The sequence below is a fragment of the Pseudorca crassidens genome, chromosome 3, assembly GCF_039906515.1.
Source record: "Pseudorca crassidens isolate mPseCra1 chromosome 3, mPseCra1.hap1, whole genome shotgun sequence".
In the NCBI taxonomy this organism is placed as follows: domain Eukaryota; kingdom Metazoa; phylum Chordata; class Mammalia; order Artiodactyla; family Delphinidae; genus Pseudorca; species Pseudorca crassidens.
Genome location: NC_090298.1, coordinates 38450173 through 38476547, shown reverse-complemented (window position 1 = coordinate 38476547; position 26375 = coordinate 38450173). Strand labels below are relative to the sequence as shown.

General features: G+C 35.4%; 1 pseudogene; it reads left to right on the top strand.

The window, feature by feature from the left end:
- The first annotated feature begins 5712 nt into the window (after nucleotides 1-5712).
- LOC137220671 (peroxiredoxin-4 pseudogene) lies at nucleotides 5713-6609 on the top strand (annotated as a pseudogene).
- The last annotated feature ends 19766 nt before the right edge of the window (nucleotides 6610-26375 follow it).

Genomic DNA, 26375 nt, shown 5'->3' with positions numbered 1-26375 from the left:
TATGTGCCATCTTATGGGCTCAAATAACTCCATGTTTCTTTGTGCTTATTACCCTGTATTATAAATATGCACTTATATGTCTCCTTCCTGGATTCTGCTTTTATTTCTGTATCCCATACCTACCACAGAGAGGGTACATTGGAGATGCCATGAAGTGTGTGGTGCATGGATAAATGTACAGGTAAACATCAAATTTCATAAAGTTATACTTATTTTTAGAAGAAAAATCTAAATTATGACTTCAGAATTGAAACAACATACTTTAACAGAGATAAACAAGCCTTTAAAACTTCATTGTTTGCTTCTACTTCTTTGAAAAACAGTAATAATAGAATAAAAAGTCCTGTCAGATTTTAATAATGTGTAATAATCAAATGAGCAAAGGGAGTTCTGATTCCTAAACTATTATACAGGGTATGTTGCTTTCAACTTATCTAAATTCCTATTGGGACTTCCCTGGCAGTCCAGAGGTTAAGACTTCGCCTTCCAATGGAGGGGGTGCGGGTTTGATCCCTGGTCAGGAAGCTAAGATCCATATGCCTCCCGGCCAAAAAACCAAAACATAAAACAGAAGCAATATTGTAACAAATTCAATAAAGACTTAAAAAATGGTCCACATCAAAAAAACTTTAAAAAAAAAGTTCCTATTGTCCTTTATTTTTCATAGGCAGTGCAAATGTTAACCTTATTTTTATCCTTTATTTTATTTTTATTTATTTATTTATTATTTTTTTTTTTTTGCCGTACGCGGGTCTCTCACTGCTGTGGCCTCCCCCGCCGCGGAGCACAGGCTCTGGACATGCAGGCCCAGCAGCCATGGCTCATGGGCCCAGCCGCTCCATGTCATGTAGGATCCTCCCGGACCGGGGCACGAACTTGTGTCCCCTGTATCGGCAGACGGACTCCCAACCACTGCGCCACCAGGGAAGCCCAATCCTTTATTTTAATAATACAGTGTATTGACTTTATATAAAGAATTTTAGTAATTGTAGTTCTTTGCATGGTACTGTAGATATTAGTGTCCACTCCACTAATTTTCTCTTTCCTCCTCCCTGCCAATACCTCAAGAATATCTCAGAGTACCTCAAGAGTACCTCAGAATATCTCAGAATCCAATTCAAAATTTGTATTAAATATATTTTTTAGAAAGCTTTCGTTGGTTAGTTTTGGTCACTGAAAGTTTGTCGTTAATTAAATTCATCAAAAGAAAAAGAATGTCAGTTCTGCTCACTTATTCCCTGGGTTTTCATCTTTGAGGCATTTAAATAGATTTGTGCAAATTATTTACTGAATATCTACTTCTTTATAGAAAATGAATCTTCTCTAACTGAACAAGTTATGCAATGAATTAGGGACTTGCTTCCCGTTAGCATGTTTAGGTGGCAGCAAGTTCAAGTGTGTGTTCCAGTATTAATTAAAAGGCACACTGACCTATTATAGCTTTCTCTGAATTTATATTTATTGACTGACTGAAAAATAGATGAATGACTCAATTATTTTGGAATCTTAAATTATACATATTTATGTACTATCTACTTTGATTTTGATTAATTGCGAATTTATCTTCTCTAGCATAGATAAAAAGAAAACTGGAACTATCTATGTGCATTTTTTTCACGTGATATTTAGGAATGTATTTGCAGTATACCTGAAAGGTCAGTTGCATGCTCAGTTTATCAGCTGAGTTCTTTATTGAGGGTATATCATATTATTAAATAGTAATAAACACATCTGTTGAGTGCTTAGCATGTGACAAGTACTGTGCTAAATACTTTGAAATGTGTTATCTCATTTAATTTCCACATCACCTTATGCTACAGAAACTATTAACTACTTTTTTATAGATGAGGAAACTGAAGCTTGAGAGATTAGGTATTTGGATCTGGGATTGAAATCCAAGGAGTCCTCCTCAAGAGTCTAGGTTTAACTATGTTGAACAGCTTTGGCCTGCTACTTAGGTGCTTCTTAGAAAAATGAGGCTATTATCTATTAACTGTCTTTCTTTAAAAAAAATTTCACTCCTTTTGATGGTCAGTTAAATAATAAGTTCCATAATTTTATTCTTAAGGCTTACAGAACCTATTCTGTGGCATACTTGTGTTCCTGCAGTGGTGCTGGGGAATCAATATACTTCTGTTTGAGAGTCTTCACTGTTTTCTCAATAACTAGTGTGACCATAAAATTTATCATCCAAACACTGAGAATGAAATAAAGTGCTATTTGTAATTTTACCAGGACAAACAGAAAACAGACTGTAAGTCACATTTTTAGCCTGTAGGTAGGAGCTAAGTACTTTATGGATGATCTAGCCTAGGCAAAGCAGTAATGTCTGCAATTTTGAGTAATAAACGCTTTGAAATTTACCTCCAAGGAATGACCTATCTTTAGCAAATGCCAGGTGAGTTTCACTATAGAGATGTGCCTATAATGAGACAATTTAGTAAGCTTAAAGATTTATTACTTTTCAAAAGTAGTATGATTAAACTGTATCAGCATTTGAAAATGTGATTCACAAGTTGTAAGAGAAGCTGGGAAAGAAAGTCCTGTTTTTGATGGCCTGTGAAACGAACTAGACAATTCTTTGGACTTGCTTACCTTCATGATTAATGTGTCATAATGATAATATCTATATAATTTTCAATAAATCAGGAATGCCTGATTATGCCCTTATAATGAAATTTACTTATGAAATCAGTGAACATCACTCATGACTAACATTGTCAAAATTACTTTTAATCACATGATTAACCTGTAACATTTATATTTCATTATTTCTCATGTCCCAAATGGGAGAATGCTAGTGAAACTTGTTTAGGATATTGGTTAAAGTCTATATATTATTTTGGTGTGTTATCTATTAAGAACTTTTGCTTATAAAAATTGATTTTGCTATTTAATTTGTAATTTACCTCAGAAAATAATTAGCACAAATTCTTATTTTTCTAAAGTTTATTTGATAAACAAATGAAAATATTAGACTTATTACATATATAATTAACTATAATGCTATGTAATGGTTTAAAAATACCACAAAATATGATGACATGAACTGCTTTTGTGTCTCTTAAGATAGAAATTTGACCATAAACTTTACTTTTTTTTTTTTTAAATCAAGGACCATGGGTTTATTATGACATATTTCCTAGTAGTTGTAATGTTTTTTTTAGCATGTGTGTCTAAATTCTCATTAATGTCTTTCTGTATTTATGTAAACAGCACAGAAAATGTTTGTATTAGAATGTTTAAAAATGTTTTTGTTGCATTAACTCAAAGGATATGCCTAATATGTATTTAAATTCAATAAAATGTACTCTGAATTAAAAATTTAAGTATCATAAAACATTTTAAATTTTTAATAATCACTTAAATGTGAATTTAAAGGCACTAGATAATAGAAAACACTGACTTTTTGATTTTTGATTATACACCCAGGAAATTCAAGTTTTGTAAAACAATTTGTGCTTCTCAAGTCCAACAAAAAAAACTGCCTACAGCTGGGATTCTGTATTTTGACACATCAAATAGAAAGTTAGAAAGGAATTTTCAAAACATATCAAGATATGTTTAGAAAATTTAAGACAACTGTGGCCTTGACAAAAATGGACATTTAAAATGAAATTAATGTATAGAACATATTTGCTTGTTGTCCTGGGTGATTTTTTTCCCCAACATTGCAATGTCATTTTCAATTAGTTTAGCAAAAACAGTTACAAAATATTTCAAAATCTGTATTCTATGAAAATGTCTACTGCTACAAAAGAGAATCAATATTCCAAACAGAGCATTTTAATGGTCCTGCCAGTCAGTCAAGGTAAAAAGAAAAACACATTAGGGAGAATAATAGCATATTTCACTATGTATTACACTTGACTCTTACTTTAATTGAAATAATTAAATATATATATTAAAATGATGAACGGCTAATAAAGAAGTGTTTGTGTTGTAAAGCATATGAGGCCAATTTAAAAGGAGTGAGTAATTGTATTTGGGCAGTGACTAGATTAAAAAAAAGAAGAAATGATTGGGGAGATCCATGTCTGGAAAGACGTAGTTGACATATTTTCCTCTGTTCCTCCATCCAAGTATAGCTAACAATCTGTGCCTTATTAAATAAGTAAATATTTAATATTTACAGTAAAATATTCTGAAAAGTGAGGACAAGAATGCAGATCAACTAGGAACTTTGGGAAACAAGTTATGACACACCAATGAGATTCCTGATTCTAGGTGCTAGAGAAGCCAACAGCCTGGAAAAACCAATGGGTTCAGGTACAGAAAGCTCTCCTCTCTTTAGCCAAAGAACCAGGAAAGGAAAAATCTAGCGAGGCAGAAAGACATTTAGATAATAACTATTCTTCTCCAGCCAAACACCACCACTGTGGCTCCCCCATGCACAACCAGCAGCAAAAGTTGAGTGGGGAGCTGAGACTTTTAACCCACCTGGTGGTAATAAGGCACCTCTCCCACTCCTAGTGGAAGGCTGAATTCCCACTTCCATCCTAGAGGGACAAGGTACCCCTCCTTCCCTGGATGTCAATGGAGGCAAAAGAACTTGGATTTCCAACTCTACCTGACAGTAACCAGGTGAAGTACCCCTTTTCCCACCAAAGTGTCTCACAATACCTAAAGTATCCAGGTTTCAATAAAAACCTCACTCGTTTTACCATAAATCATGAAAACGTCTCGCTGAATAAGAAAAAACAATCAACAGATGCCAATACCATGATGAAAAGAGAATTATCTGATGATGATTTTAAAATAGCCATCATCAAAATGCTTCAGTGAGCATTTATGAACAAATGAAAAAAAGCAAATAAATAAAAAGTATCAGAAAATAAATAGAAGGTATAAGGAAGACCCAAATAGAAATTTTAGAACTGAAAAATACAATAACTGATTTTTTTTTAGAACTCAGTAGATAAGCTCAACAGCAGGATGGAGATGATAGAAGGATAAATCAGTCATACTTAAGACAACAATAGAAATTGCCCAATCTACAACATAGGTCATCTAGACTAAAAAATATGACAGAGCCTTAGGGACCTGTAGGATAACAACAAAAGATAAACATTTGTGTTACTGGAGTCCCAGAAGGAGAGGGGAAATGGCAGCACTGAAGATGTACTCCGAGAAATAAATAATGGCTGAAACTTTCCCCAAATTTGGCAAGTGACATAAACCTACAGATTCAAGAAGCTGTGCAAATAACACACCATAAACCCAAAGAAATCTATGCCAAGACACACTGTAATCCATGTTGTGAAAACTAAAAATAAATAATCTTGAAAGCAGCAATACAGAAACACCTTATCTGCTGGGACAAAAACAAACTGAATGACAGTGGGTTTCTTATCAAAAACCATGAAGGACAGAAAGAAGAGTCACAGCATTTTTCAAATGCTCAAAGTACTGTAAATCCAAAGTTCTATATCTGGTGAAATGATCCTTCAATAATGAAGTAGAAATCAAGACATTCTCAATGAGGGACAGCTAAAAAATTTTGTCACCATCAGACCTACCCTAAAAGAATGGCTAAAGAAAGTTCTCTGCAGGGGGTGAGCAGGTGGGGCTCACACCTATGTGGCCGGGTGGGGAGCCCGGGGGATGGGGGAATGAGGAGGGGGGGCAGGTCTTGCAACGCCGTGCTTCGGCTCACATGGGCATTGGGTGCACGGTTGCAGCTGCCTGGTGGCGGGCGAAGTGGCGCTCGAGCCAAGGGACGTGCAACTGCCCTCGCGTGGTCATGGAGGCGCTGCAGCGGCTACCGGCAACCACTTCGGCCCCTGGCTGGAGCCGTAGGCTACTGCTGCTGCTGCTGCTGCTGTTCCTGCTGCCGGCCAAAGCTCTGTGGGTCTTGGAGGTGGAGGAGAGGCCCCCAACCCATGAAGAGGAGTGCCACTTCTATGCGTGTAGACAAGTGTACCTGGTGGGTACACACTCCCTGCACCTCAGCAAAGCCAAGATTTCCAAGCCAGCACCTTATTAGGAAGGAACAGCTGTGATAAATGGAGAATTTAAGCAGCTGGAAGTTAACTGACTATTGTGGGAAATACCTGTTTTTTTTCTTCTACCCACTTGATTTCACTTTGTGTGTCCAACTGAAATCAGTTATTCTTTGGTAATAGAACTGAGGAATTCAGATCCATAAACACTGAAGTGGTAGCATGCTCTGTCGATTCACAGTTTACCCATTTGGCCTGGATTAATACCCCTCGAAGACAAGGAGGACTTGGGCCAATAAGGATTCCACTTCTTTCAGATTTGAACCATCAGATCTCAAAGGACTAGAGCGTATATCTGGAAGACTCGGGCCACACTCTTAGAGGTCTCTTCATTACTGATGACAAAGGAATCCTAAAACAGATTACTCTGAATGACCTTCCTGGGAGTAGATTTGTGGATGAGACACTGTGTTTGGTTCAAGCATTCCTGTACACTAATAAACATGGAGAAGTCTGCCCTGGTGGTTGGAAACCTGGTGGTGAAACAGTAATCCCAGATCCAGCTGGAAAACTGAAGTATTTTGATAAACTGAACTAAAAAATACTTCCTCAGTTCTTGATGCTTGAAACTTCTCAATAAAGTTCAGTATTTTATTAAAAAAAAAAAGTTATCTGAAGAGAAAGCAATTATAAAAGAAGAAATTTTGGAACATCATGAAGAGAGAAATAACAATGGAAAAGAATAAAAATATCAGTGAATACAATAGACTTTCTTCTCTTGATTTTCTCTATTATTTTTTACTGTTAAAGCAAAAATTACAACATTGATCTGGTTGTCAGTATAATGTAAATGTAAAGGAAATATTTAATATGTGTACATAATAAATGGGAGTGTAAAGGGACATAAAAGAAGATAAAGTTTCTACACTCAAACTGGTAAAATGTCTACATCAGTAAATTGTAATAAGTTATGCATTATGATACCTAGAGAAACCACTAACAAAGATATACAAAGCTATTATAGATAAATCAAAATGGAATGTAAAAAAATGTTCTAGTAACCCACAGGAATGCAAGAAAAAGAAAACAATGATAAAACAGTAAAGTAAAAGGATGGAAATATATGCCATGTAAACTTTAATCAAAAGGAAATAGGAGTGGAGACTATTACTATCCAATGAAGTGGTTGTCAGAGCAAAGATAATTACCATTAACAGAAAAGGACAATTCATAATGGTAAAAGAATCAACCCACCAAGCAAATGTAGACCAAACAGCAGAGTTGCAAAATATGTGAAGCAAAACTAATAGAACTGAAAGAAGAAATAGACAAACCCACAATTACAGTTGGAGACTGCAACATCCTTCTCTCAACTGATAGAACAACTAGACAGAAAAAATGGCAAGCATGTAAAATAACAACACTGTTACCAAATACAAGTTCTTGTGCCCCACACAGTGAGGACAAACTGAAACATGAAACGTCAGAGTTTGGAGCAGAGAAATGTTTATTACAGAGCCATACAAGGAGACAGGTGGCTTGTGTCCAAAAAGCCCTGAACTCCTTGAATGGCTGCAGCAAAGCACTTTTAAAGGCAAGGTGGGGGGAGGGGGGGAGAGTGGTTAGTTGCTACAAACTTCTTGGTGTTGAAACCCTTTGTTCTTGCAGCTGTCCACGAAGGTCAGGTCAAGATGTTCCTGTAAAGCTCCAACACATGCTATACTCTGTTTTGCAACATTTTATCTCTATATGAATGGACTCTTACAGGTGAGAGCCCTGAGAATAGGGCTCCTATATATTTCAGGCTATAGGCAACATTCTTTTTTTTTTTTTTAGGCAACGTTCTTTTACAAAAGCTGCAGAGCCAGCATGACTAACCACAGGCAACAAAGCACAAGGTTAAAGTAAAAGGAACAGATCCAATATGGAGTCGGATTTGTTCTTCCCTATTACAACACCATCAACAAATAGTATCTAATTTACATATATGGAACACTAACACAAAACAGCAGAACATGTGCGTATGGAACACATACCAAGATAGATCATAGCTTGGATCATAACCCAAACATCAACAAATTAAAAAAAAAAAAAAAAACTAATGTCAGAGTATTTTTTCATCCAAATGGAATCAAAGTAGAAATCAGTAACAGAAAGCAAACAGGAAATCTCTAAACTTGAAAGTTAAACAATACACTTGTAAATAACCTATGAGTCAAAGAGGAAATCTCAAGGGAAATTTTAAAAATACATTGAACAGAAAGAAAATGAAAATACAACATCAAATTTATGGGATACAGCTATTGCAATGCTGACAGGGACATTCATAACATTAAATTCTTACATTAGAAAAGAGGAAAAGTCTCAAATCAATCTAAGCTCTCACCCCAAGAAACTAGAAAAAGAAAAAATAAATCCAAAGCAAGCAGAAGGAAAAGAATAATATATATAAGAACATAAATCAATGAAATTGAAAGTACAAATAATAGACAAAATCAATGAAACAAAAATCTGGTCCTTTGAAAAGGTCAATAAAATTGACAACCTCCAGCAAGACTGACAAAGCAAAAAGAAGACAGAAATTACCAATATCAGGAAGGAAACAAGGCAATATCATTAGAGAACCTGCAGACATTAAAAAGATAATAAAGATATAGCATGAACAACTCTGCCCACATAAATTTTGACAATTTAGATGGAACAAACTACACAATTACCGCACAAACAAATCACACAATGTACAAAAGTTAATAGAATTGCTCAACAATTATTAGGGAAATTAAATTGATAATTTAAAACATATCAAAAAGGAAATCTCCAGGCCCAAATGATTTCACTGGTGAATACTACCAAACATTTAAAGAGAAAATAACACCAATTCTTCATAATTTGTTTCAGAAAATAAAAGAGGAACAAACATTTCCCAATAATTTTTATGAAATCAGTGTTACCCTTACACTAAAACCAAAGATAGTACAAAAGAAAACTATAGACCAATACCCCTTGTGAATATAGAGCAAAAATCCTTAAAAATATATTACCAAATGGAACTTAGCAATATATAAAAAGAGTTATATACCATGACCGAGTGGAATTTATTCCAGGGATGTAAACTGGCTCAATATTTTAAAATCAATCCTTGTAATCGACCATATTATTAGTGTAAAGGAGATAAATCACAATTATCAACAATTGGTGCAAAATAAGCCTTTGACAAAATGCAACACCCAATCATGATAAAAACTCAGAAAATGAGGAACAGAGGGGAACATCCTCAACTTGATGAAGAACATCTACACAATCCAATAACTAACATCATACTTAATGGTGAAAGTGGAAAGCTTTCCTTTTAAGTTTGGGAACAATGCAGTGGTGTCTCCTATCCCCACTGCTAGTCTACATATTACAGGAAGTTCCAGGAAGCTCAATAAGGTAAGAAAAAGAAATAAAAGACACACAGATTGGAAAGGAAGATATAAATCTGTACATATTTGCAGATGACATGATGGTCTACATAAAAAATCCTAAGAAATATACCAAAAACTTCTAGAACTGATATTTAACAGTTTACAGTTCAGTAATGTCTTAAGATCCAAGTAAAACATACAAAGATTAATTGTAGTTCTATATAAAAGCAATGACCACTCAAACTGAAGTTAAGAATATGATACCGGGGCTTCCCTGGTGGCGCAGTGGAGAGTCCGCCTGCCGATGCAGGGGACACGGGTTCGTGCCCCAGTCTGAGAAGATCCCACATGCCGCGGAGCGGCTGGTCCCATGAGCCATGGCCGCTGGGCCTGCGCGTCCGAAGCCTGTGCTCCGCAACGGGAGAGGCGACAACAGTGAGAAGCCCGCGTACAGAAAAAAAAAAAAGAATATGATACCGTGTATAATCTCTAGAAATCAAAAAGATTAAAGACATGTATAAATCTAACATGACATGCACAGGACTCCTGTGCTGAAATCCACAAAACAGAAAGAAACCAAAGGAGATCTAAATGAATAGACATTTGGTGTTTATAAATTGGAAGACTCAACAAAGTAGAGATGTCAGTTTTCCCCAGAGTGATATACAGATTTAATTATCATAATCCAGTAAGGTTTTTTCCTGAAGATAATTATTAAATAATAAATAAATAAAGCAAAATTATTCTAAAATTTATTTGGAAAGGAAAAAAGAAATAGAGTAGCTGAAACAATTTTGAAAAATCAGAATAAAGGAGGAATCGCTTCATTCAATTTCAAGATGATACAACTGTTACACAAGACTGTGTGGTACTGACAGAAGGATAGACATACAGAACAATGGAATAGAATAAAGAATTCAGAAATACTCCCACACAAGTACTGCCAAAGAGTCTTTTCAACAAATGTTGCTGGAGGAACTGGTTATCCAAAAAGACGACCCTCATCTTAAACCTCACATGTTATGCAAAAAATATCTCAAAATGGATCACAAATTTCATTACAAGGCTTAAAGCTAAATCTTCCACATCCATGTTCATACAGCACTATTCTCAATAGCCAAGAGGTGGAAGCAAAGCAAACATCTGTTAAGAGATGAATGGATAAACAAAATGCAGTAGAGTCATACAATGGAATTTATTCAGCTTTAAAAGAGAAGGAAATCCTGTTACCTGCTACAACATAGATGAACCTTGAGGAATTATGCTAAGTGAAATAAACCAATCACAAAAAAGACAAACACTGTATGATTTCACTTCTGTGAGGTATCTAAAGTTGTCAAATCCACAGAAACAAAGGAGAATGGTGGTTACCAGGGGCTGGGGAGGAGGGGAAAAAAGGAGTTATTTAGAGGGTATAGAGTTTTAGTCCTGCAAGATGAAAAAGTTCAGAAGATCTGTTTAACAACAATGTGAATATATCTAATACTACTAAGCTGTACACTTAAAAATGGTTAAGGTGGTGAATTTACATACTTTTTTTTAAACCACAAGAAAAAAAAGAATGACAGGGTAAAAAAATAACCTATATATCCTTTGGGAGAAAAATAGGAGAAAATCTTCAGAAACCAGGGCTTGGTAAAGAGCACGTAGGAATGACATCAAAAGAACAATCCATAAAAGAAAAAACTCGTAAATTATAAACCATCAAAATTATAAACCTTTACTCTGCAAAAGACATTCTTAAAAGGATGTAAAGACAAACTACACACTGGGTGAAAATATTTGCAAGTCACATATCTGACAAAGGACTCATATTTAGAATATATAAAGAATTCTCAAAACTCCACACTAAAAACAAAACAATCGAACTAGAAAATGAGCAAAAGGCATTAAGAAACATTTCACCGAAGAGGATATATAGATGGCAAATAAGTACATACAAAGGTGTTCAACATCACTAGTTATTATGGAAATACAAATTAAGATCACAATGAGCTATCACTACATACACATGAGAACAGCTAAAATAAAGAATATCAAAAACACCAAATGCTAACAAGGATGCACAGAATGAAATCTCTCATATATTGTTTGTGGAAACGTATAGACACTCTGAAAGATGGTGTAAGAGTTTCTTAAAAATAATAAATATGACCCAGCAATCACATTCCTAGGAATTTATCTCAGAGAAATTAAAACTTAGGTTCACACAAAAAACCTGTACATGATTGTACACAGCAGCTTTAATTATAGTATTAGTTTTTGCTATGACTATAAAGAGGTAGCACTGGATATGACTATAAAGAGATAGCATTAAGAAGATCTTTGCAATGAGGTGTTAGTTTTGTATCTTAGTGGTTACATGAACCTACATATGTGATAAAAAACAACTAAATATTATACCAATGTCAATTTCCTGCTCTTGATATTGTGCTATAATTATTTAATTTGTAACGATTGGGAGAAATGGGATTAGGATAAATGGAACCTCTCTGTACTATCTTTGCAATTTCCTATGAATCTATAATTTTTTCAAAATAAAATGTTTAAAAAATGTTTGAATCAACTTAGTCTAAGCATTAAGTGATTAGAATTAGAAAAGAATATGGTAGAGACTTTTTCCTTTTTTATTTTAAATTCACTTAAAAAATCAACCTAAAAGTCAGCTAAAATCACTGACAAAAAAGCAAAGTATAGGATTAGTTACAAGCCCCTAGGCTCACATTATAATACCTTATCATTTAGTACTTGCCAAAAAGAAGAGAAAATCTATTTTTATTCTTATTTAAATGACAATAAATGTTTATAAGTTCCTCCCCATCACTGAATTGACAATATTTATGTACAAACTTGAGAAAGATCATCTGAGCATAAGAATCTTTATTCTGTGCTATTGTAGTGCAGATAAAAAAATGCTGCCTGCCATTCCAGTAGACAATGAATGTTGCTGTCCATCAAGCTATCAAGCCATCAAGTCATCAGCCACTGTGGCTGCCCCCAAGGGTGCTCCCTGAGGGGAATACAGGATGGAGAAAAACAGGATATTGGACCTAGATAGTTAAGATGCATATCTAAGGAATAATTTCAACAGCCCAGACTCTTACATCATATAGGAAAGCACTAAAATCATTAACTTGAGAGGTCTGTATTTTTTGTGATCAGCAGTAATCTTTTGATGTTTGACTACATGTTTTTGTTTTTTTCAGAAAAGACTCCTATATATCCTGGCTCCTCCCTTACTTCTTCAGAATAGTTCCTCACAGCTACCGGAGAGGCTGTCTCCCAGCCTTTAATTCTCCTAAGGTCCTCGAATAAATGTAACTCACAACTTTTAGGTTGTGCGTTTTTCTTCAGTTGACAGTAGTTATAAAAGGGATGGAAATTATTTATATTAAATCTTTCATCTTTCCTAACCATAGCTACAAGAGCCACATTAGCTTTCTGCTGACCAAAAAAAAAAAAAAAAATTGTTTTATTTTGGAAATAAATCCATAATCAAGGTTGAATCAAAACCTTGCCCATTTATAAAAATATATCGGTATACACAAAATACCAGAGTATATATATATATCCCCATTCATATCACCTCCCTATCCTAACTATACTCATATATTTGTTTATTTGAATAGGGGTTCTGGAGCCATTATAGTTGTTACCGTTTGGAACAGGAGATAAGAGTGATCAATCAGTGTCAGTGTTCACAGTGATTGCAGTGGCAGGAGACAATACAAGTTCACAAGTGAGAGAGACAACTGTTGATGACACTCTTCTAGGTCAGTTAGCTCAGAAAGCATTAACATTCTGTGTTACAAAATATTCTATGTTTTAAAAACTTCTCCTGAAATTCTGAAAACAATGATCAAATTATAGTCTAATTTTGCTCTCAGTGATGCCCTGAAGGTTCCTTAGTTGGTGCAAACAAAAATCTTTAGTTAAATAATAAAAAAAAAAGTTAGTTTAAAGCACTATAAAAAATAAGTATATTTTACCTAAAGAGAAATCAAAGCTTTGCATTTTTTAAATGTTATAAAAGCATACAAAGAAATGACAGAAACAATACAAATTTATATGGGGAAAACCACAATTAAGAAAATTAATCCTCAGTCATTGATATTAGATTTCTGTTTTCACACCTATTAAGTGGTGCCTTGCTATTTTCAATGGTATTGTTTGAGCTTAACAATTCATGGTGAAATTACAGTTTGAGTTCATGATGCAAAAATGTGTCCATTAAAGTCAGTTGTAGAAAGAAATGATGACATTCCCTTTTGAAATGGCAGTAAACATCATATCATTTTGGGCTCGTAATCTGGCTTTAAACCATGTGAAATTTATCTGTCATTCTTACTTTTCTGTTTTAATCATAGAAGTTTGCCAAAGTGCTAATTCTTTTGTATCTGTGTCCCTACCATTGTGCACACAGACTAAATGGGCCCCAGTTACTGTAATAATATGTTTCAGAAAAGCAATCAGTATCCATAGGATTAAGCTTAGGCTGGAAACTTCTCAGCCCAAATGAGAGTTTGGGCTGAGAAGAGAATGAGCCCAAAAGACAGGAGCTGAAAGCCCTTGCACTGGGCTGACTTGAGAAAGAATGTTGCCAAATGAGTGGACTATGACACAGTTGAATTTTGCAAAATCCTGGGAGCTGTGGCAAATGAGCTTTGAACCACTGAGATCATAAATAAAAACATGCTCATTTTTTATCAATTTTCCTTTTACGCCACACATAATAGAATGTGGTAGAGTTATATTTAAGTTATACCTGGCAAAATTGTTGCTAATCAGTATCTAGTGAGGGAGAAAGCCAGGCATCAGCCAGCACTTTGCTTTAGCCTTAGAAACCCCAAGAACTTACCTTTGGGGAAGGAAGTTAAGGTATTTAAGAGAGATCATAATTTGAAGCTAGCTTGTTTTCCTGGAATTAGGTCACAGTTGGGCTGACAGGAAAGCATCTGTTTACTCACATGTTTCTTCCCAGGCTCTTTCCCACCCCAAATCCTAGTTTTGGGTGTCTTGAAAGACAGAATAGGAATTGCAAGAATGTGGGAATTAAATTCTTGAATTTAAATTGTACAGAGCATTCTTTTCACTTCATTTCATATCCTCTTCTGTGACAATACCAAGAGCATTTTTGCAATAAGTGTTATTGAAATTTTCCTTGCTCATTTTTTTAGTGTGTGTTTGTAAAAAGCCCTTAGCACCACTTAAGATTCAATTAACCTTGTTATGACAAAAGATTCAATTAACATTGTTATGACAAATATTTTATATACGTTATTTCATTCAAATCATGGGAATGACTGTAAATGCTCTTAGAAAGGCTGGTTTATGCCTTTCACAAGCAACTGTTGAGGATTTACTTTGCTCAGCAGTGTGCTGGCCACTGGGAATACACGGATGAAAGAAGCAGGTCCTAAAGAATTTACAGGCTAGTGCTGGGGAAAAAAATAAACAGCAATTTTCAGTACAATGTGAAAAATGCTTTCTTCTTTGCAGAATACTTTCTGGACTAGAAACAGAAAATACAGAAGAGATCTTCGTTAAAATGGAATGATCTTCCCACAGGCTTTAGTGCAGAAAAGAACACCTTCTCAAAAATTCTCAATTTTAACAATTCCTGACAGTTTTCCAGAGTCTGGGCTCTTAAATGTCAGGTCCCTCTAGTTTGTCCCTACAACTTCCTTCTTAGGCTATGATGCTGCTGCCTCAGCTATACTGCCTGGGTTAATTGCCACTATTTTGGACACAGCCCCAGTGCCCTGAATTTTGGAAGAGGCCTCTGCTTTCTTTCTGCTTCATTCTTAGATGTGGAATAGTTCCTTTCTCTTTATTCATCATGACATAGAGAATATTTATCCAGATGTTACTGAAGGCTTGACCATACTGGATGAGAAGTACAGCATAGAAAATAATTTATAATTACTCCAAGGTTGCAGCCCTATACTACAGAGTTCTTACCCAGCTTCATTCCTGTTTGAATCCAGCCTGCCTCCATCAATAGGAGAACTACCAGTGTCTCTCTCTCAGAGCCCAGGCCACATGTCCAAAATACTCAGAAAAGATGAAAGCTTTTCAAACTTCTCTGCCTGTGGTGCACCACTGGAGGCTCACTTTCTTCCCCAAAATTGACGTCTTTCCAGTGTGACTGACTGTAGGATAATTCATTGAGGGAAAATTCCACTCTTCATAAAACAATCACAGCCAAACAATCCTACAGTCATGTGAGATCAGTATATTTCCTGAATTCTGAATTGTATAATGTGGGATTATACCTTGGCCAAAACAGTCAAGTTCAGGATGGGACACACAGAATTCACTGCATTTCCATTTTGGTCTCTTCCCATCAAATTAAAAAGAAGACTAAATTTATGGTCTAATCTCACCAAGATTCTTCCTGTTTCCTGAGTGTAAAAATGAAACCAACAACACAATAATTCACCAAACAGCACTTTGAAGGCTCTAAGAGAACTTTAACAAACTCACCATCAAAAAAATGACCAGTGTTGACTTCCCTGGTGGTGCAGTGGTTAAGAATCCGCCTGCCAATGCAGGGGACAGAGATTCGAGTCCTGGTCTGGGAAGATCCCACATGCCGTGGCGCAACTAAGCCTGTGCGCCACAACTACTGTGCCTGCGCTCTAGAGCCCGTGAGCCACAACTACTGAGCCCACATGCCACAACTACTGAAACCTGCATGCCTAGAGCCTGTGCTCCGCAGCAAGAGAAGCCACGACAATGAGAAGCCCGTGCACAACGAACAGTAACCCCTGCTCGCCGCAACTAGAGAAAGCCTGCACGCAGCAACGAAGACCCAACGCAGCCAAAAATAAATAAATTTACTTAAAAAAAAAAAGACCAGTGTCATATCAGTTTACCAGCCTAACTATCCTGGGTATAACAGATAGGATGATAATATGAGTAAACGGGTATGTACATGTATAATCAATTATTCATATGTTCATACATTCAAGAAATACATACTGTGCCGTAGTGCCTGGAATGGTTCTTGGTCTGGGAGACAGAGTAGCAAACAAAATGAAGTGCCTACCTCATGGAACTTAGCTTTTAGTGGGGAGGATAAACTAAAAGGCAAATAAAAAAATATATTAACTGGGATTAATAAATGCTATACAGAAAATAATAAAGCCGATGAAGGAAGACTAACCTGTGCTTTTATTTAAGATATACTGGTTAGAAGTCTTTTCTGGAGGAAGTCCAAGCAGAGACCAGACACTCACAGGACTCTTATGCTCCGGGAGAGCACGACAGACTGAGGGACAGAAAGCACATAGACCCTAAGGTAATAATGTGCTTGATGCGTCCAACGAGTAGCAAGCAGTTCAGTACAGCTGGAATAGACTGAATGTAGATGAAGTGTAGGAAATAAGGGATAAAATTAGCCAAGGAGCATGCAGGCCACGGAGAGGATTTTAATTTTATTCTCAACCACATGAAAAGTTAGAATTAGGTACAGCTGCAAATGATGAAAAATTTATATTTAGACTAGCTTAAGAAAGACAGAAGATTACTTCTCTTTCATATAAAAACATCAAGATATAGGCATCAAAAATTTCAAAAAATTGGCAGGGACATAGCTCCTTCTATCTTGCTCTTCAGTCATTCTCAGAATGTGGTTTTTAGCCTCAGGAACTGAGATAGCTGAAGGAGCTCCAGCTATCAACTCTGTATTTCAATCATCAGAAAGCACAAGGGAGCACCCTTGTATAAATGCTTCTATTTATAAAGTTATATCCCCAAAAGTGTTCCAGACATTTTTTAAAATTGAAATAGAGTTGATTTACAATGTTGTTTTAGTTTCTGGTGTACAGCAAAGTGATTAAGTTATACATATATATACATATTCTTTTCCATGATGGTTTATTACAGGTTATTCAATATAGTTCCCTGGGCTATACAATAAGTCCTGTGGTTTATCTATTTTATATATAATAGTTTGTATCTGCTAATTCCAACTTCCTAATTTATCCCTTCCCCACCTGCTTTCCCCTTTGGTAACCATGTTTGTGTTCTATGTCTGTGAGTCTGTTTCTATTTCGCAAATATGTTCATTTGTGTCATATTTTAGATTCCACATATAAATGATATCCTATGGTATTTGTCTTTCTCTTTCTGACTTACTTCACTTAGTATGCTAATCTCTAGGTCCATCCATGTTGCTGCAAATGGCATTATTTCATTCTTTTTTAAGGCCAAGTAGTATTCATTGTATATATGTACCACATCTTCTTTATCCATTCATCTGTAGATGGACATTTTAGGTTGCTTCCATGTCTTGGCTATTGTAAATAGTACTGCTGTGAACACTGGGGTTCATGTATCTTTTTGTCTAGATATATGCCCAGGAGTGGGATTGCTGGATCATATGGCAACACTATTTTTATTTTTTTAAGGAACTTCCATACTGTTTTCCACAGTGGCTGCACCAATTTACATTCCCACCAACAGTGTAGGAGGGTGCTTTCTCCACAACCTCTCCAGCATTTGTTATTTGTAGAATTTTTAATGAAGGCCGTTCTGACCAGTGTGAGGTGGTACCTCACTGCAGCTTTGATCTGCATTTCTCTAATAATTAACGATGGCCATCTGTATGTTTTCTTTAGAGAAATGTCTAGTTAGGTCTTCTGCCCATTTTTTGATTGGGTTGTTTGTGTTTTTTCTGTTGTTGAGTTGTATGAGTTGTTTGTATATTTTGGAAATTAAGCCTTTGTTGGTTGCATGGTTTGCAAATATTTTCTCCCAGTGTGTAGGCTGTCTTGTTTTGTTTATGGTTTCCTTTGCTGTGCAAAAGCTTGTAAGTTTGATTAGGTCCCATTTGTTTGTTTTTACTTTTATTTCTATTGCCTTGGGAGACTGACCTAAGAAAACACTGGTATGATTTATATCAGAGAATGTTTTGCCTATGTTCTCTTCTAGAAGTGTTATGGTGTCAAGACATGATTACACTCCATTGAATAGAACTCTGTCTTATGGTCACACCTAGCTCTGAGAGAAAGCAGAAAATGTAGTGTCCATTCTATACATCTGTGAATATATTGAGGGTTAAACTCTCAAAGAAGAATGGTAAATAGGTATTGGCGGAAATAAGCAGGCTCTGACGTAAGAGCCATTGGATGGTGTTCAGCAGAAGCATGACATGATCTGATTTACATTATTAAAGGACTGCTTTGACTGATGTATGGAGAAAGGAGGATGCAAGAGTTGAAGCAGGGAGACCAGCTGAAAGTGTACAGTAGTTACCTAAATTCTTTAAGGCCACCTTAGTTATGATTTAATAGATACGTAGTTGTAGGGTTTACCCGGAACAAGCCAAATACTAGTTGTTGATGTTACTTCCCCAACTTTACCTTTTCTTAATTATTCACTTAATATTTGCTTCAAAAAAACAAAGTCGGGCTTCCCTGGTGGCACAGTGGTTGAGAGTCTGCCTGCCGATGCAGGGGACACGGGTTCGTGCCCCGGTCCGGGAAGATCCCACATGCCGTGGAGCAGCTGGGCCCGTGAGCCATGGCCGCTGAGCCTGCACGTCTGGAGCCTGTGCTCTACAACGGAAGAGGCCACAACAGTGAGAGGCCCGCATACCGCAAAAAACCCCCCAAAAAACAAAGTCAATTGACAATACAGAAGTCTTTCTGAATCCCTATTCCGATGAGGTGCACATCAAATCTCACTAACTATAAATTCTATCTATATTAAATATATAAATTACTGCAAAAATTATGATAAAACAAATTAATATATGTTTGGTGATACTGGCAGTCTTTAGAGAAATCACTGAAATCAATGTTAATCACTGCAGAGCATAATCTCAGTCGAAAACATTTTGCCATCATTCTCCTTCCAGTCTACATGGATTAGAATTTGAAATATTATTTCTACTTAGTACAAATCTCTTTCCAGTGAGAATCCAGACAATAGTTGAAAGACAGATAGAAAGAGAGAGAGAAGGAAGGAAGGGAGGGAGGGAAGGAGGGAGGGAGGGGGGAGAGAGGAAGAGAGGAAGGAGGGAGGGAGGAAGAGAGGGAGGAAGGGAGGGAGAAAGAAAGAGAAAAAGAAAGAAAAGGTAACAGTCATCCATGGCTGAAAGGCAGCAAAGAAGATAATCTGGTAAGGTTACTTACAGATTTGAGTGTTTTCCTGTTATTTTTCATATTAACCATCCCTACCAAATGTTTTAATAATGTATGAATTTTTTTTTCACTGAGGAAAGAAAAAATTATGCTCTGTTTCTGAGCAGACACGTCTTCCAACTTGGCTAGGGAAATGCAGTTCGTGTTGTGCATGCTTGAGGGCAAGGTAGAAGGAGAGAAAAATAGAAAGTAAGAAAAGAAGCCAGGAAACTAGTCATTATTTTCTCATCAGCTAAAGAGCATTAAACTTGATTTTCAAATACTTGATGTGTTTGGTATCTTGATATCCAGGCCAGCTGTCTGTGCAGTGGTCTAATTTGAGGAGTATTAGGAAAGTTCCATCAACTATAAATATTTCCTCCACTCCTTCAGTGAAATCATTGATTTGTCAAAGCACCACTTAGAAAGTCAGGGACATATAAAGGGGACAACAAAAATCAATTTTCTAAGGGGCAGTATGATGGATGGTGCAGTGCCTGTCTATATATAGGCTAGGAAGAATAATGTTTCAATATTTTTATACTTCATTTTAGTGTACATTGGAGTTTAACAGAATTATTTCAAGAAGCTCTTCAATAAACAAAATGTAAAAAATCAGCATCAAATTTACACTGTCAGGTTGGAACTATAAGGACCATGTAAATTTAGCTTAACTAGACTAGAACAATCTCCACAGTCTAAGAATGGTTAGGAACTGAAATGCAGTAGTTGCTTTAGAAATTCTTGATGAGTCGTCATGGATTGTCAGTGAATTAGATTTCCCCCAAATTTTATTTCCTTCTTATTCTGCTGTAAATGTTTGTATATAACCCAAAGAATACCCAAGTTCATGAATCCAGAAATGGTGGAGGTCAATCACCCCACAGTTATAAACTGGACAATATCAAAGTGTCTTCTTTTTACAAAAGCATGGATGGCTTCCTAAAAAAATTTGAAATGGGCAGCCAAGCTCCTCATTATGCTTCATATAGTAGTCAGTTAAGAACAGAAAATATTCATGCTGTGAAGAAAAATTCAGGCATTTAATAATTTAAAATTTTCTGTACCTTTAAAATGTCTCTTTGGAAGAAAATGAAATATTGCAGGAACTGAAACTTGATAATCATAATGTTTATCAAGGAAAAGCTCACCATATGTTATCAAAATGCTAAGTGGGAGTTCAACTTTAATGAATCATAGATGATTGATCTAGCTGAATTTATTCCTTTAAGAGAGAAAAATATTCCCTTACTTGTATGTTCCTTCTAGTCATCCCACCCTGTGGTACCAATCTCAAGAGTGAGAAAGGATTCCTAACTTGATTTCTTTTTGTATAATCATAGAATAAGTATTTAATTACAACTAAAGGAAAAGGTAGAAACCCAATGGACAAATATTTTTAACTACTGAATAATTAAAGGAGAAATTTTTCAGGGAGAAGAAAGCATAAACAAAGGTATAGAGATAAGAAATACAAGGCAAAATCAAAGAATGCTAAAAATTGTGACACCAATTATTAAAAGGGAGGATAGAAGTAGGGGGCTGGGAGTTAAGTGTTTGTTGATGAACCTACAAAATTAAATTATATCCATAATTTGAAAAATCTTGAGTAGAATCTTAAAGAGTTAATTAAGAGTTTACTGATGAAACACAACTATCATTCTTTAAATTACCTACCTTGATTTTGGATAGTTAAAGTAATGGTGGCCACCTAAATTAAAATCTCCCAACGGGCTTCCCTGGTGGCGCAGTGGTTGAGAGTCCACCTGCCGATGCAGGGGACACGGGTTTGTGCCCTGGTCCGGGAAGATCCCACATGCCGTGGAGCGGATGGGCCCATGAGCCATGGCCACTGAGCCTGTGCGTCCGGAGCCTGTGCTCCACAACGGGAGAGGCCACAACAGTGACAGGCCCGCGTACCGCAAAAAAGGAAAAAAAAACAAAACAAAAAACATGTAAAGAAAGCATATCACTTAGAGAACGCAAATATAACAGATATGGTAATTGTAACATAAATACTTGGATAGAGTAGAGACCAAACATATCAGACTTTCCAATAAATATGCATGGGCTTAACTTATCTACTGAAAGAAAGAGATTTTCAGTTTAACTGACAAAGCAAGACTCAACTCTGTGATGCATCCAAGAGCACACCCAAACAAAGGATTTAGAAAGGTTAAAAACAAAAGGATGACAGAGGTATACCAGGCAAAGGGAAACAATAAGAAAGAATGGGTTGCAATTCTTATATCAGACAAGTAGAAATTTAGTCAACATGTGTTAAACATGACAAAGAAAGGTACATTTTATCTCAAAGCCACAATTTAAAATGAAAATATAGTAATTACGAGTATCTATGCATCAAATAACTAACTTTATAAAGCAGACACTACAGTCAATGTAAGAAGACACTGATAGAAACATACTTTTAAAAATAAGAGACTTTTATACACCTCTCTAAGATTAAAAGGACAAACAGTAAGTAAATGTATAAACGATCTGGGGACTTCCCTTGTGGCACAGTAGTTAAGAATCCATCTGCCAATGCAGGGGACACAGGTTCAAGCCCTAGTCTGGGAAGATCCCACATGTCGCGGAGCAACTAAGCCCATGCGCCACAACTACTGTGCCTGCACTCTAGAGCCCGCAAGCCACAACTACTGGAGCCCGCATGCCACAACTACTGAAGCCCGCATGCCTAGAGCCTGTGCTCAGCAACAAGGGAAGCCACCGCAACAAGAAGTCTGCACACTGCAACGAAGAGTAGCCCCTGCTCACCACAATTAGAGAAAGCCTACATGCAGCAACGAGGACCCAAAACAGCCAAAAATAAATAAATAAGTTAATTAATTTTAAAAAAAGTAATGCTTAGAAAAAAAATCTGTACAATAAAATGAACTAGGTAGACCTTATAGTTAGATATTGATTTCTACACCCTGATAAAAGAGAATAGATTGATAACATTTTATAACAAGGCAATAAAACTAGAAATTAGTTACAAGGTATAAAACACAAAAGAGTCTTTCCACCAGGAATAAAATCCTTCTATTAAAAGCAACTCTTTGAATATTTTTAAACATACGTTTTATTATTATTTAGGTACAACAAGGTCAACAGATCAGGAGATAGCTGCCATTGAAAAGAGTTTGTCATACAGATCCCAAGAGGAAGGGGCGTGCCTTTCTTTAGGGGTCACACAGGGAGGCACGTGGGTTGGTCAGAAAGCAGATAGAGTAAAAAATATATATATAGGCAAGAACTTTTATTATGCCGGAAGGAACAGGCAAGGCTGTTCCAGGTAAACAGGTTTCACATTGGCTAGTGCAAATAATTTTGGCAGACCATATCTGGTACCAGGCACTGGGGTGTTTAGGGCAGATAGATAGAGGCCCAGATTGTGAAAACCTGATGAAGGAGGTGGTTGCGAGCATGGGTTTTGAATTGGTTGGTCTGCATATGGAAGGCATGCTCCAGGTAAGTTGCTGACTGTTTTTACGAATTAGGTAGCCTTGAGAGGGCAGTCTCTCCAGAGTCAGCAAGGCTCCAAGGTGTCAAAGGATCAAAAATACATAATAAAAAGACACAATTTATATATTGGTGAAAGGGGAAACAAAAACTAAAATTAAAGAACTTTAAAAAATAATGATAAAAACTACAGCCAGTGCAGTAAGGTAAGAAAAATAATATAAATGCTTACAGGTGGAAAGGAAGAAATAAAATTGTTCTTATTTACTGTTGACATTATTGTTTATATAAAATATTGCAAGAGTCTAGAAAAAGAAATTCCTAGCACTAAAAAGTGAACTCCGGTTACAGGATACCAGGTTAGCAGACAAAAATTCATTCATATACTAAGAACTAAACTGGAATAAAAAACAACGATCACAACTGCTCCAAAGAAAATGAAATTCTTAAGTATAAATCTGAAAAAATGTACAATATATCTATATGGTGAAAATTACAAAATATTGATGAAAAAATATAAAAAGACCTAAATAAATGAAGAGGCAAACTATGTTCACTTACTGGAGCCTCAATATAACAAAAAAGTTAATTCTCCCCAAATTGATCTATAGATATAATGCAATATCTATTTTTTAAAAATCCCAGCAAGTTTCTTTTGTAGACATAGATAAGCATATTCTAAAATTTTTAAGTCACAGGACCTAGAATAGTGAAAACATTTTGGAAAAAAAAATGAATAAAGTGGAAGGAATGAGTCTACCTGATATTAAAGCTTTCTATAATAGCTAAAGTAATCAAGACTGTGTGTGTGGTATTGGTGGAAGAACAAACATTTTTGCAAGCTTAGTTTGGGCAAAGATGTAACAGCAATGCAATGGTGGAAGGATAAGACTTTTCAACAAACAGGGCTAGAGCAATTGAGTATCCACAGGGGAAAAATTAAAACTAAATCTAAATCTCATACCTTATACAAAAACTAACCAAAATGGATAATGAACTTAAATGTAAAATGCAACTCTATCAAATTTTAGAAAAAACAGAAGAAAATCTTCAAGATGAAAGGCTAGGTGAAAAATTGTTAGATTTGACACCAGAAGCATGATCCATAGAAATAAAATTGATAAAATGGACCTCATCAATGTTATAAATCTTTGCTCTACAAAAAAGTTTTACTCTGCAAAACCTTTGCTCTATCCTGTGAAGAGGATAAAATGACAAGCTAGAGATAGGGAGAAAATATTTGCAAACCACATATGTGAAAAAGGACTTGTAGCTAGAATATGTAAAATAAAATTTTCAAACCCAACTCTAAAATAATAAAAAATCCAATTAGAAAATTGGCAAAAGACTTGAACAGACATTTCACTGAAGAGGATATACAGATGGCAAATAAATATGTGAAAACATGTGAAAAGATGTTCAACATCATTTGCCAGTAGGAAAATGCAAATGCAAATCACACTGAGATAATCCTATACATGTATCAGAATGGCTAAAATTAAAAAGCAGTTACAACACCAAATGCTGATGAGGATGTAGAGAAACCAGACCACTCATATATTGCTGATGGGAATGTAAAATGGTACAGTCACTCTGGACAAGAATATGGCAGGTTTTTATAAAACTAAACTTGTAATTACTGCACAACCCAGTAATTAAACTCTTGGACATGTATCCAAGGGAAAAAAAAAAACTTATGTCCATACAAAAACCTGTACATGAATGTTTATAAGAAGTTTTATCCATAATAGCTAAATCTTGGAAATAATTCAGATGTCCTGCAGCAGGTAAATGGCTAAACAAAGTGTGCTACATCCATGTCATGGAATACTACTCAGAATAATAAAAAGGAATGAGCTATTAATATACACAACAACTTGGATGGATCTTAAAGTACCAGGCTAAGTGAAAAAAGCCAATCTGAAAAGACTACATACTGTTTGATTCCATTTATATAGCATTCTTGAAATGACAAATTATAGAGATGAGGAACAGATTTATTTGTTGCCAGGGATTAGGCTGGCAACACAAGGGGTCTTCGTAATAGAACTGTTCTGCACCTTGACTGTGATGGGTAATTACATAAATCTATGCAAGTGATAAAACTGCATAGCATTAAATACACACAAATAAATACATGAAAAACTGGTGAAATCTAAATAAGGTTGACAGATATGCAAATTGTTACCACTGGGGGAAGGTGAATGAAGGGTACACTGGACCTCTGTATTATCTTTTTTTAAGTGCATGTAAATCTACAATTATCTTAAAATATTAAAAAAATCACTACATCTCAGAATTTATGAAGGATCAGAGAAAATGTATAACCTTAAATACTTGTATTAATAAAAATGAAAGAATGAAAAATAATATAGTCCCCAATTCAAAAACCTAGAAAAACAACACCAAATAAAGCAACACACACACCAAACACATACACAAGGAACTAATAAATATAAAAATGGAAATTAAATAAGGTAGGAATATGAAAACATTATATCTAATTTATAACTCAAAATCTTGGGGGTTTTCTTTGAAAAAAATTAAAATAAACCACTATCAGACTTAATTAGAAAAATGGAAGAAAACACCAAAAATGGAAGAACAATGGAAGAAAACAGAAAACGTAATACATGACGAGTAAAATAAGACATTGAAAGAGAATAAATTATAAACATACAAAACTGCTGGCATTTCTTATAAGTAAATATCTAGATTAAATAGATATTGTTTCTAGAAGACATAACAAGTTCTGTAGAAGAAATAGAGAAATTTTTCTAGAAAATAGTCTACAAAAAAGCACTAATGTCATACATTTTCACAGGAAAATTCCACAAAACCTTTAAAAACAAAATTTTCCCAATTTCCCATGAGATTTATTAATTCTTTTTTAGATGAAAGTATAACAGTGGTGCCTAAATCTGATGAAGTCAGTATAACAGACTGTAAAAATAAATCTGATGAAGTCAGTACAACAGACTGTAAATCTGTTGAAGTCAGTACAACAATAAATCTAAATCTGATGAAGTCAGTACAACAGACTGTAAAAATAAAATTACAGTCTAATGTTACATAAACATTATTGCAAAAATATGAAATAAAATATTAGTGTACAGAATCTAATACCACAGTAATAAAATAATACATTATACATAAATGAGATTTATTCTAGGAATTCAAGGTGAGGTCAATATTTTACAACGTAATAATATATAAAACATCTAGCAATCCTACTTCTAGGAATTAACTCTGAGATACAGTTCGAAAAAGACAAAAACTTACATGCTTAAATTGAACTGCAACAGTATCTGTAACTGCAAAATATTAGGAACAATCTAAAATACTCTAACATAGGTGATTATCTGAATAAACTGTGGGATACCTACACACTGGAGAACCATGCAGCTGTATAAAAGAATGAGCAAGCTTTC